General features: G+C 42.8%; 1 protein-coding gene across 2 annotated transcripts in view; it reads left to right on the forward strand.

Annotated features, from left to right (window-relative positions):
• The first annotated feature begins 1,911 nt into the window (after nucleotides 1-1,911).
• LOC308283968 (myosin-9-like) overlaps nucleotides 1,912-12,347 on the forward strand; it is a 48,879-nt gene continuing 38,443 nt past the window's right edge. For both annotated transcript variants that reach the window (XM_080724480.1, XM_080724481.1), the window contains exon 1: nucleotides 1,912-2,066. The gene's annotated coding sequence lies outside the window, so the exon portion shown is untranslated. The remainder of the gene's footprint in view (nucleotides 2,067-12,347) is intronic.

Consider the following 12,347-nt stretch of genomic DNA (forward strand, 5'->3'; position numbering starts at 1 on the left):
AAGACAGGACCATTCACTCCACCACTCCAGAACTACTCTGCCAAGACTAGGAAAGGAAATCTGGCGCTTGGAAGGACTAGGCTCTGTGGATTTACTCCTGTCCGGGCCCCTCCTACATCTCACCATGTCCACTCCTGCTCTCACCAGGTCCAGGACATGTGCGTTGCACCAGACTTCAGCCCCAGACATTTCACTCAGGAGTGGTGGATTCTTGAGCTGCAATGGTACTGCCATAACCATAATAGTATTGAGACTTCATAATAGTACAGTTGAATGTAAAATAGAATTGAATTATTGTCAATAATGTAATACATGCCTAGACATGAGTGTGGACCTTCCTGTCTTATTGTTTTTGTGTTCTCAACTGATCCACTTCCAAAAGTATTTTTATAAGAAATAAAGTATAAACATGAATAGTATAAGTGTAAGAATGACCACATATAGGCCTATTTCTCTTCCTTAAAAAGAAATTGGGCCAAGTGTGGATGGACTCAGGCAGACATAGGCCTATTAAAAAAGGCTGATGTATTCACACCAGTAGTGTAAAAAACATCACGTATTTGTAATGAAAGTGGTAGTAATAATATTTAGCTTGGAACAATCTGTAGATTTGTGGATATTAAGTAAGCATGTAGTGCTATTGATATATGCTAGTAATAACTTATCTAAATGTTCCACAGCTACTCTTTGTTTTCAAAGCAGACAGCGACCTGACTGGTAGCCCCCATGACACATTGGGATAACCTGGATGGATGATGAAGCTTGTCCTGAAAAGGACTGGTGCTTATATGGTCATGAAAATCCTTAGCATGCACATACCTCTGTCATTAAACACAGCTTTATCTCTGCCCCCTGCCCTCCCTCCCTCCTCTCAACTATTTCAAGTTCAGGGTTCTTTTTATTCCCTCCTCCCCATGCCCAGTGGCACTCGCCCCTCCGCTGGAGCCACGCCCCCGGGGTCAAATGTAATTGGCTCAAAGTGCCTGGAACGTCATATCATTGGCCGAGACGGTCCGTGAGGGGCGGGTCCCCTTTAGGACACGGGCCACGCCCCCTCTGGACCGCACCCCGGGCCCGGGGCGGGCTAACGTTACTTCGCCGTAGGACCGTAGGACGGGGTCGCGCGTCAAACAAAAAGCATAAGAAAAGCTGAGCTGCAAGCTCACAACGCGTCGCACCCGCCCCTCACTGTGAGCTTGTAGATCGGCGCGCTACACCGTCGTACGACGGAGCAATACATGAAAAAGGCGTGAATTGACGTGAAGCAGCAGCAGCCCAGGGGGGGTGTCGCAGCAAATTCTGGGCCCTGGGTACAAGAATTCACTGTGGGCCCCCATGAATGTTCTTCATAGGGGGAACTGGGAACGCATTATTTTGAACTTTAACTATTGAAAAATAGCAGATATACAAGCTTTCGAGCTTGTAGATCTGCTATTTTTGAAAAATCGAGAAAATGTGTGCAAGTCTTTGAATATTTCAAATTCCTTTCTATTTTTTTTTTATCTATGTTTCTATGTCAGTGGTGCTCAAACTTTTTCATGTGAAGGACCCCCAAAATTATATGTATTTGGCCACGGACCCCCATCTCAAAATATTTAGTTCCAGGGACCCGCCTGAAGCAAAAGTTGAGTTGCAAATGTTCGCTTAAAAAATAGGCTACTGTCTACATACAAAGATTTGCACACATTTTCACGACACATTTTCAGATCTACAAGCTCGCACTTGTAGATCAGCTATTTTTCAATAGCTAATGGAATAAAATAATTCCAGTCCCCTCCACCAAGTTGGGCCCTAGTAACTCAGTCCCACTTTTCCCCCCATTGTGACGCCCCTGGGAAGAGGAGGAAGAGAGGGAGGGAAAAAGAAAGAAAGAAAAAAGAAGAGGGAGGAGGAGGAGGAAGCTCGCCTCGCCTCGCTGCTGTTTTAGTTTGGTGTGTGACTCTGAGCTCTAAACGAAGCCGCTAGAAAGAGTTGAGCTTGTCGTCTGGAAAAGGAGTTTGTTTGACACGGACTGACTGAGCCGCCCGGTTGTTGTTTAAACCCAGCTTCCAGAAAGCGTCCTGCAGGTAAACTTCCAAACTTTTGTATACATATACAATATACAGTGGTATTATAACAATAAATAATACACGTATTATACATAATCATCTGACCGGTGTGTGTTATTAGCAAGTGTGCTACTGCTGAGAGTGAACCAGGAAGAAAGTTACAACTTCATCACCTCATTGGGTGGGACCACCGGGTAGTGGGTACCCAGATTTAATTAGGTTTTTAGGGTCTTCTTCCTACATTTTATTGTGTTTATTTGTGAGTGACTTGCCATATATTTTGGTGTAGTATAGTATTCTGTTTGAAGAACATGCAGTTGAACGTCATGGTCACCTCAGTGTGTCACTGTTTCTGGTTCATGGTTCAATGTGGCGACAAGAAGCTAAAAGCTACACAGTCAGCCAGGAAGTGAATCGCTTGAATGAGTTGCAGGGAAAAAAAGGCCTTGTGTCTGAAGGACATACATAATGGCATGGAGCATGTGAGCACCGGTGGTTGAACTTTTCAAAAGATGTTTGACTTAAAACAAATATTTAAGTAGACTAAATCGAAGAAAGGAAAAGGTGTCTGTAAGTGAAAACTTGGGAGGCTTTGTGTGTGCAGCCAACACAACCGGCCAGGCGGCCACGGGAGATGGAATACATGTAAACGATGGGCTAGTAGGCAGTGGTGTTGTAAAGTAATTAAGTACAGACCAAGTACTGTACTTGACTAACATTTTAAGGTATTTGTACTTAACTTGGATATTTCCCAATTCCCATACTTTTACTTGTACTCCACTACAAATATTGTACTTTTACTCCAATACAATTTATATGACAACTTTAGTTACTTACTAGTTAGTTTGTAGATTTTGATCAATTGCAAATCACTTTAGCAGCCTTATATAGGTCTACATTTCGGTCGTTTGAAAATAGCAGATCTTCAAGCTCATATTGCAATGCATTGTGAACTTGTAGATGGGCTATTTTAAAAGGATTTTTATATATTGTATACATTGGGAAAACTTGTGAAATGGGACATTCTGCATAATGAGTACTTTCTACTTTTGGTACTTTCAGTATATTTTGATACCAATAATGTACTTGTAACAGAGTATTTCTACATTGCAGTATTGATAGTATACTTTTACATAACTAAAACATTTGAGTACCTTTTCCACCACTGGTAACTGGTAAGCAATAACAAAACGTTAACATTGGTTAGCGTCTCATTACGTTGCGTGTTGAACGCTTATTATAACTCTATGGTTGAACCTTTTATATATACTCTATGGGTTGAACGGACGGGTTGGTTTACGTTACAATGTTAACGTTTACGTTACAATGTGTGTGGTCAGCGGACGCTTGGCAGACAAACAAGGGAAGGGTGGTTTGCAAAGCATGACGTCACTCATTGAATGACCGACTGGCAGGCAGATATCTTCTCGGTATGACTGTTAAAAAACGATGTACGTGATTTTAATAATCGAGACGTTATTCAGTTATTGCCGGATTTGCCACTTATCTTTTTTGGTCATTCATTCAAATTCATTTAAAGATTATGCAGCAGTAGAATGCTTGGTCAATTTATTTTATTCGTTCGTTCGTTTACTCTTCTGACTCCGTTTCTCACATACTTTCACTTGTGTGAACATTATTCCTCAATCCTCAGACATCATTATGTGCGGTCACTGCGGTGCCACCATGAGTCTATTTATGTAAAGAAATCTGTCGTGCTTGTTGTCAGTAGCCTTACATTCTGTGTTTGCTCTGTGGATTTGCAATTGTTTGGGGTCGTGAGATTACAGATCGCGGTTGTGCTGTGGAGAGGGAGACTCGGGGGAATGTGCGCACGCCCTTCTGCTGTAGAACATTGTAATCTCATGGAGTCAGAGAACTTGCAGTAAATTAACTATTAACTATTTCTAAAGGCAGCCAGGGCACTGGAGTGCTCAACTCCACCAACTCTAAATTCATACACTCACAAGGGAGGCATCAAGTCTGTTTTCCGTTGTATAGTGTAGTGTTCAAGACTTCAAACAAACTGGGAAAGTAGCCCTCAGTTTTAATAATCAAAACCATGCACCTCTAGGCTCTATCCAGCTCAAACTATCTGCCAAGCAGCTATTAAATCAACCATTGTGAACTTGTCACATGGAAATTACAACTGGCATAAACATTATTATAATGACTAGGTTAAAAGCAAGCAGTCAACGCTGCAGTTACTGAAATAGAATGATCATTCAGGGTTCTTTTCTTTCAATGTATGCTTATGCTTCAAGTACTGCTTTATGGTCCAAAGAGTTTTTTTTACACATTGGTCCACTGCAGGGTGACACACCCATTCTTAGGGCAGGGTATTGGAATACTGTAGAAATTAGAAAAAGTAAGTCAGCACAGCTTTCTTTTTGCATTTCTGCCTTGTATCAAGGAGACATTTTTGGTGCAGTATGTTAGTTCAAATCAATGCAGACTGACCATGGCATGTGGTAATGCATACTAGCATCAATAAAGAGCACATATAGTGAGATGCAGTCAGGATCTCATATCCTGTTTGTGCAGGGAGCAGCCTGTGACTCAAAGCACTGGCATGGGTCCTCTGCAGGACTATATCTTAGTACTTATTGTCAGTTATTGTTCTTATTCACCCCCTGTGGAGATCGCTGCATTCCATCATTTGTGGCTCAGTGTTGTCCATAAGTTGGTTCCCTCATGGGGGTTTGTGTGGCAAGGGCCTTTCCACTCATCTTCAACTGACACCGTGGGAGTGAACAAGCCTTTGGATATTTAGGAAAGCTGTTTAAGATGAATAGGCATTGCATCTGACAGGGTAGATACATGAAGGCCACTTGCATTGGCTGCGTGATAGTCCAGTAGACTGTATTGTGCAGCTATCCCATGTTATGTCTCAAGTTCTTATTTACACATTTCTGAGCAGTATGTGGCCTTCTAACTGAATGAATATACTGGTTAACCCTTCCATTTAAAGTGTCACTGTCAACATTAAGCTAAGTAGCAGAAGATATTGAGAAGCTCAGAGAGACAAATGTGTATTATCCTGTGTCAAAATTCTCTGTGCACATGCAGTTGCCCATGCAAAGAAAGGAACTGATCATGTAAGTGCCTTTTTGTACATGAAGTGCAAAGAAAGCCACTTGGGTTGATGGTGCCAGTTTTGTTTGAGTAAACAATCCATACATTTACTAGGCTAAGCGATTCCTTGACAGTGGGCGTCAAGAGTGTCATACATGGCCCAGTTATTTCTAACCTCAAGTCAGCTGAGATTCATTCATGTGAGAGAACGCATCCCAGTTAGATCAATTGACCATGGCAGAGATGACGCCACAGTTCACTGTGGTCTAGGCTAGCCCTTCTAGGGTTGCTCATAAGCCATAACTTGGTAATCCATCCCTGCACTGCTCAGTGCAGAGCCTTTCTCTTTACCCCAGACAGGTTAGCGAGGATGTCCCATAATACATCAAAGACAAGCGGCTAAGCATGCACACATTCTTTGTGTTGAGGTTTGAGTCCTATGAATACCGCTGGGCTATCACTCAATTCTTTCACACGCTCATGTTGTAACAGCATAATGTGTTCCTCTTACTTTGAATTTCCTTTCTATTCTTGGTGTAACAAAATGTAATAAAATTGGGTCAGTAGCATTGGTAGAATTAACCAGGCCCTCGGATATTTTTGGTTTTGCCAATGAGCCTGCTGAGGACCTCCATTCCTTTTTCACCTTTTTTAAAATCTGTGTTCATTAGCTCAGCACAAGGTCTCTGCGCCCATGGCCCACCTCTCTTGCTAATATTCACTCTTTTTCTTTCGATTTACTGTCTGTCCTCACTCCCAGCCTCTGTTTGTCCCTAACCCACCCAATCCGTTCCTTCAACCTCCTTTCCTTTGGCTGTGCACACCTGTAGGCCTTAATGGTACTGAACAATACTAGGAAATGGCTGCTTTGTGACGGCACGCAAACACAACTTGTTCTCAACAGTTCACTGGAAAGACTTTAATGGATTAGGCCTTCTGTGATGACTGGCTGTGTGGGGTTAACGTATACTGGGACTGCCCCTTTGCACCATGGTTATAAATGATGAGCTCATGCTTGTTCATAGGTTTATAGGTTAACAGCCTGCCTGCCTATTGCCTAAACTAGTCTTTAAGAAGCAAGCCTGATGATGTCACTTCTCATTTCCGGTGAGGGCCTGCCTTGAACAAAGTAGGACTGGGCAGTGGGCAGTGGTCGACAATCATGAGATTAGAAAGTGTTTGTCTTCTGCTTTTAAGCACTTGTCTTGAACCCGAGTGTCCCTGTGCTAGTCATGACGAATATTCTGCAAAAATAGCAAATCTACAAGCTTAACTCATCACAACTAGGTGTGTTGTGAGCTTCTAGCTCAGACAGCACATTTTAATATTGTGTACAATGTTGATACTGATATTATAGTTTGTAAGAACTTGCCTTAGATCAGTCAATATAGCACTTGCCTTAGATCATGAGTTAGATCCCGGGCACTGTCAACTCAGCATAATGAGTAGCAGTAGCACACACTGCTTGGGTGCGGTAAGTCATGCAGTAAGTATCGTAAGCTGATGGTAGGTATTACCTCAGCAATCAATATCCCAGGGGTCTAGAACATTAAAACGGGGGTAGACTCCCGCATTCTTGGCTGATGCAGCCAATAAGCCTCTTTGAGGCAATAAGCCCTTTCCCACTGGGCGTGATAATGATAAAGATATCATTTCATTTGAAGTGGATGGCAGGGTCCACACCACAACGATAAAGCCGTCATAATTGTTGTGAACGCTGACATATCGTTATCTTTATCGCGCCGGTGGGAATGACACTTTACTTATTGATATTGAGGTATTTGGTAAAAAATATCAAAATCAGATTTTATCCGTTTGTCCGTGTTGCCCAGCCCCAGAACAAGTTCTAGAAAAAGGTTCTTCATGTTGGATCTTTTTTGATGTGCTAGTTTGATTTAGTTGGTAAATGGTATTTCTTTTCTAATATACTGGTGCCATACATTTGCCCATATTTTGTGTAACAGTTCTGCTATTTTTGCCTCTAATATCTTAGTGCAAATGATTTACAATGCAATGTGGCGTATATTGTGATTGAAGCTATGAGACTCAATGAATGATTGGAATTTCATTTCACTCTCTATGCATGTCAAAAATTAGACATTGCTCTGTGTTGGGTGTGTGTGTGACCTACACACCTGCGGTGCGACACACCTGGCTTGAGAATAAGCTGATACTTCTGGGTTATTGCACAACTCATTCAACTCAAACACTTTCGACAGTTTCTCAGTGTGAACTTTGAAACGTGCTGACAGTGTGTGCCTTTTTCTTCCCAACTCAATTTGGTTGCAGGGTGGACAGCTTGATAGAACATACTCTATGGCCCCAACTGTGACTATTGCTTGAACATATTGTATGGTAAATATATTCTTTGATGAAGATGTCAGAGTTGATTGGCTCTGTCACTCAGTTAATTTCTGTCTTCACGCAGGCAATATTTCAAGGGTGTTGCAGACAGACTACAGATGGCAGGTGATATATGACAAGAGTACAAAAGGGCACTAAATGGGGGTGGATGACTGGATGCTAGGGTTACGGAGGTGTAGTTGGTTATGATAAAGCTGCTAGTGAAAGACGGGATTTATTACTAGTTTTCCTGTCTCTTCTTCACAATATGGCTTATGTTTAGAGTCGAGTCACACAGGAAATGATCAAATGTATGTTGCAATTAATTGCATGGTCATGTTTCTATTCATCAGACAAACATTTCACTCATTTTAAATTAACACATTTTGTCAAAATCATTTTGGGTATTACGATATCAGATTATCATCATATCACTGAGTCCATTGAAAGATGATAAAACGATAACCTATCGTCCAGCCCTAACTTTCAGAAATGAATGATGTTAGCTAAACCCTTGCTGCACCAGTAGAGCAGGTCTGAAAAAAGCAAATTGAAAGTAATTGATTGCAGGCCAGAAGAGATCTTTACTCCCTTCTGCATTCTTTCACAGCTGTTATAAGGCTTATGTAACTGTGTTCTAGTGTACCGTTTGAAGGCTTCAGGGTAAAATGGGTGCGTTTTTTTCTGTCTGTGGTCTGATTTTGATACATGTAAAATAAACCAATTGTGTCCTTTGTCGTGATATGTATCGTCTAGATTCGTGCAGTGTCCCATCAGATAGCTGGATTTGAATTCATGCAAATAAGTAATCGATGACCCTGAATAAGAATGCCATCCATCTATACTGTCCAATAACAGAATTATTTTTGTACATTTTGCTGTTACTGCAGGCATCAGACTGTCAGTTCTTGTCAGAGCCTAGCTGGTACTGGTGGATGGCATTGGCCTACTTCCAGCTCGGACTGAAATTGGACACCGCTTGGGCCAGGAATGTGAAAAATAATGGAAAATGACGAGGGTCTGTCATGGTTTGTGGTTTATTTTCCAGCATAGACTTAATTTACTTCTCAGTACGCAGGGCTGCACAGCGTGCGCTCAAGAAGAAAGACGTAAGCCAATCTCTCCTCTTCACAAGAATCCACACAAGTTCCACAAATGGCAAAATAGTTTTCTCACTTTGTCATTTCCTCCTTAACTCCTTGCAGAGGGAAGGAGGAAAAAGGACGGTAGTCTGTACATAATGAACTTAAAAGATTGGATACATCCGCTGTCCCTGTCTGGCACCCAGTATGGTTCATTTAGCAATCAGACATCAAGGTGGGCAGGGGAGGATAGGAGGCAAGGACTTGTTGCGAGGGACTAAGATCCAAAGACGACACAATGCAAAGGAGACAGTGTGTGTTTGTTTGTTGGTGGATCAGACATGAACAATGGAACCCAAACAGATGAGGGTGACAGCAGTGTGAGGCGATGTCCACAGCATGTTGAGGAAAAGAGTGCATGGCGCTCAGCCCAGGGACCAGTAGAGAGCGGGGGGTCCGACCTATGTTCCCCAGGTTCTATGTTCCCCGCTCTATGTTCCCCACCTCACAGCATTAGTTTTAGTGAGGTTAGGGTTAGGGTTAGGGTTAGGTTTAGGTGGTAAGAAAGTGGGGAACATAGAACCTGGGGAACATAGGTATGGTCCCGAGAGCGGTTGCAACTGCATGAAGGAGAGGTTATTGACCATCCGGTTCTATTAATATTCCGTCAATGGGGCATGGCAACTTCAGTGACTTCAACTGACTTCACAGGTTCCCTTTAGCCAGTAGTCTCATGAGCCAGACTATCTCTTGATTTAATCTATGAATGCTTTGAGTCTGTAATTCCAGGCCATAACGAGAAGCTGTTATCTACTCTTTAAGAGTTCAGACCAGACCAGAAGGGTATTCGCCGATTTCGCCCAATCACAACGTGGTGGTTGGCACTTGGGAGCCAGCGTGTCTGTCTTGGGACTATTTTGCCAGTGGTACTGCACATGTGTAACTTTACTGTACACGGTCATGTCATTTGAAGTGGCCCCTCCCACTTTCTCAACGCCGTGAAGACTCATGGCTTTCCCAGTAACGCGGCACATCCCTGTGTGAGGAAAAGTGGGAGAGAGTTGGTGAGCTGGAATGGAATGAGAGGAAGGAAAGGGGGGGGGGGGGGGGAGGATGGATGGATGGTCAGCCTGGTTTTGTAGAACCAGACAAGGCTCCGGCCTAGCCTAGCCTGCTGTGTTCTGGAGTAGGACACAGCCTCGTTTTCCTGTCCTCTCCTCCCATTCCTCTCCACTGCATCACTTCCTGTCTTTGTAGCCACATTCTGGTCTCTGTGATGAGGTCGGTTTCTAAAAGTGGCCTTCCCTTGCTCTCTTCCTTGTGGTTATTTATTTTACCATGCCTCTTCCTCTTTCATACAGTAGCAACCCCCCCCCCCCCCCCCCCTTGCTATTTCGGAGTTGGACCATCTCTGATTCATTTTCATTCAAATTTTCTATGCTAGTTTGGGGCAACTTGCACAAAAACAAACTAAACTAAATCCAGCCATAGTTTTGTGAGGATATGTGAAATTCTTCACATGGCACTTCCTGGCACGTTCTGTGTCCTGACTCCTGAGAGCTCACGCTGTCCCTTGCAACAGACCATTAATTAATCAAAACTTTATGTAGTTTTGCATTCGATTTTCTTCGCAATAGAATGATTTTGTCATTCTGGTTAGAAATCAACCGTCTCCCATTAACGTCTGTTTACTCCAGGGATTAGCTTCAGGCCAACTGTGTCCTTCCTTCCTACGTTGCTGCTTACTCACTTACTGTAATAACTAAACACTCGTTAAGAATGACTAGGCCAGCTAATCCCATTGTGGCTGACTCCCGACAGGAAAGATAGTGTTTTCACAGCTGAAATGTGTTATGAAACGACAGGCCATCAGAGGGCCTCACCTTCGGAGAGAGGTGAGCAGAGATTGGTACAGGCTTGATTGGCGGGGAATGTGGAATGCTGCATTGGTCCTCTCCTCAGTAGAGACAACTAATGGTGCAGGAGAAGGTGGGACATGAGTGAATAAATAATACATGCTCACTCAGCTTTATCACAATGCCACGTAGGATTAGAACCATGTATTTTTGCCTGAACAGGGCAGGCACATTGGGTAGTCCAAAATGTGCTCTGGAAAACTAATGTATTCCTCCCATTCTTAAATAGAACAGTGTGTGTTAAACTAGAATGGACAGATTTTTGTATTTTTAGTCATACTCTCAGGAGAGGGAGCTGTGCAAAGTGTGTCAATGACATATCTGTGTCAAGACATACAGTACGAGTAGGAAAATGACAGAGGTCACATCACCTATGTGAACTACTGTCCTTTCACTTTGCTTTCAATCTGGCCTCTTTCTGTCTGTCCCCTGGTCAGAAAACATTCCACAACCTCTTTCAGTGAAGTCCCAATTTGTTTGCAAGCAGTTAGCTACATGTCATCTTATGAAACTTCCACCAGTTTCTCAAGGTTGTAGTTTATCATCTTGATATTTGTGACACGGCCACCCTGCTGTATAACCTTCATGGCCTCTGTCCCCCAGCATGTGGTCCTTGCCAGACACACATTGCATTTGTATACATTTGTAGAAGTTTGTTTGAGCTGCTGTTTGCATGTTGGCTTGCAACCAACTAACTTGTCTCCCTGCACTTAATATCGTTGGCAAGCCATGGTGCCCTCGGATAAGGAGAATCAGTGCCCGAGTAACGCTTGGTGTGTTTTAGCCTTTTATTCCTCTCACTACGTGTTTGTGCCAAACAAAGCATCATAGTCAGGGACCTTGGGGAGATGAAATGGTAATTATGTGCCATCAGTCTAAAAGAGACAAATAGCGCCCTAGCTAAATCTAAAGTCTAAATCTAAAGTCGACGATGGGAGCCCAACTTGATTTGGCCGATGTGGCAACCCGAAGGTCGCCGAATCAGGCACCCTAGCTAAATCATTAGAGCATGACCTGGGCTACATCTGTGCAAAATCTGGCGCTTTTAGACTGATTAGCACGAAAAAACCCTAAGGCCCCCGACTAACATAGGGTCATACAATCAAAGAGGCGACTCTTGTCCAGCCCTGCATGGAGTCAGTCGACTGACCCCAAGTGCAAGTAAAGAAGTAAAGTCAACTGAATATGGTCTACACAGCCTCCCAGCTAATAGGGTTGGTAAACGAATATTCTAATTTAGAACATTCCACGAATATGAGGAATAATGTATATTCGAATATAAACATTATTAACTAATGTTAATCAATATTTATTTGACAGGGACAATGCAATTTATCAAGTTATACAAACACATTTTCCCCATAGAAAATTACTTAAAAACAGGATACCAGCGGAAGAGAGCATATATATATATATATATATATATATATATATATATAACATTTTTGTGTATGTTTTTATAGCTTGATAAATAGTTTTTGGTAAAGTGTGTGTGTGTCGCACACACACAGATGAGCATTAGTAGTATGCTTTTATTTATGTCAGTAGTTGAATTTAATTTCTGAGGCCTACTAGCTATAATGGGTGTTACGCAAGTTGGTGTTGTGGTGGTCGATGCTTATCTATTTGAATGTCCTAATGACACACGAGTCACGTCTGATCTGACAGCTTGACGGGAACAGTGGGGGACGGGAAGAGGAAATTGAGAGACAGAGAATCCGAGAAAGATGGGAGGGAACACTGAGAGAAGAGAGACATTTGTGGAATTCCTTTGCTCGCACTCTCTCCCCGATGAAGCATGAGTATAGGAGGAATGTGGCCCTGGGAAAGGCTGGATAAACAGAGGAGAACGGGGTGGCGGATGGTGATGGGTCTCTGGAGAG

Source organism: Nannobrachium achirus (genome assembly GCF_963921795.1).
Source record: "Nannobrachium achirus genome assembly, chromosome: 4".
NCBI classification, from domain to species: domain Eukaryota; kingdom Metazoa; phylum Chordata; class Actinopteri; order Myctophiformes; family Myctophidae; genus Nannobrachium; species Nannobrachium achirus.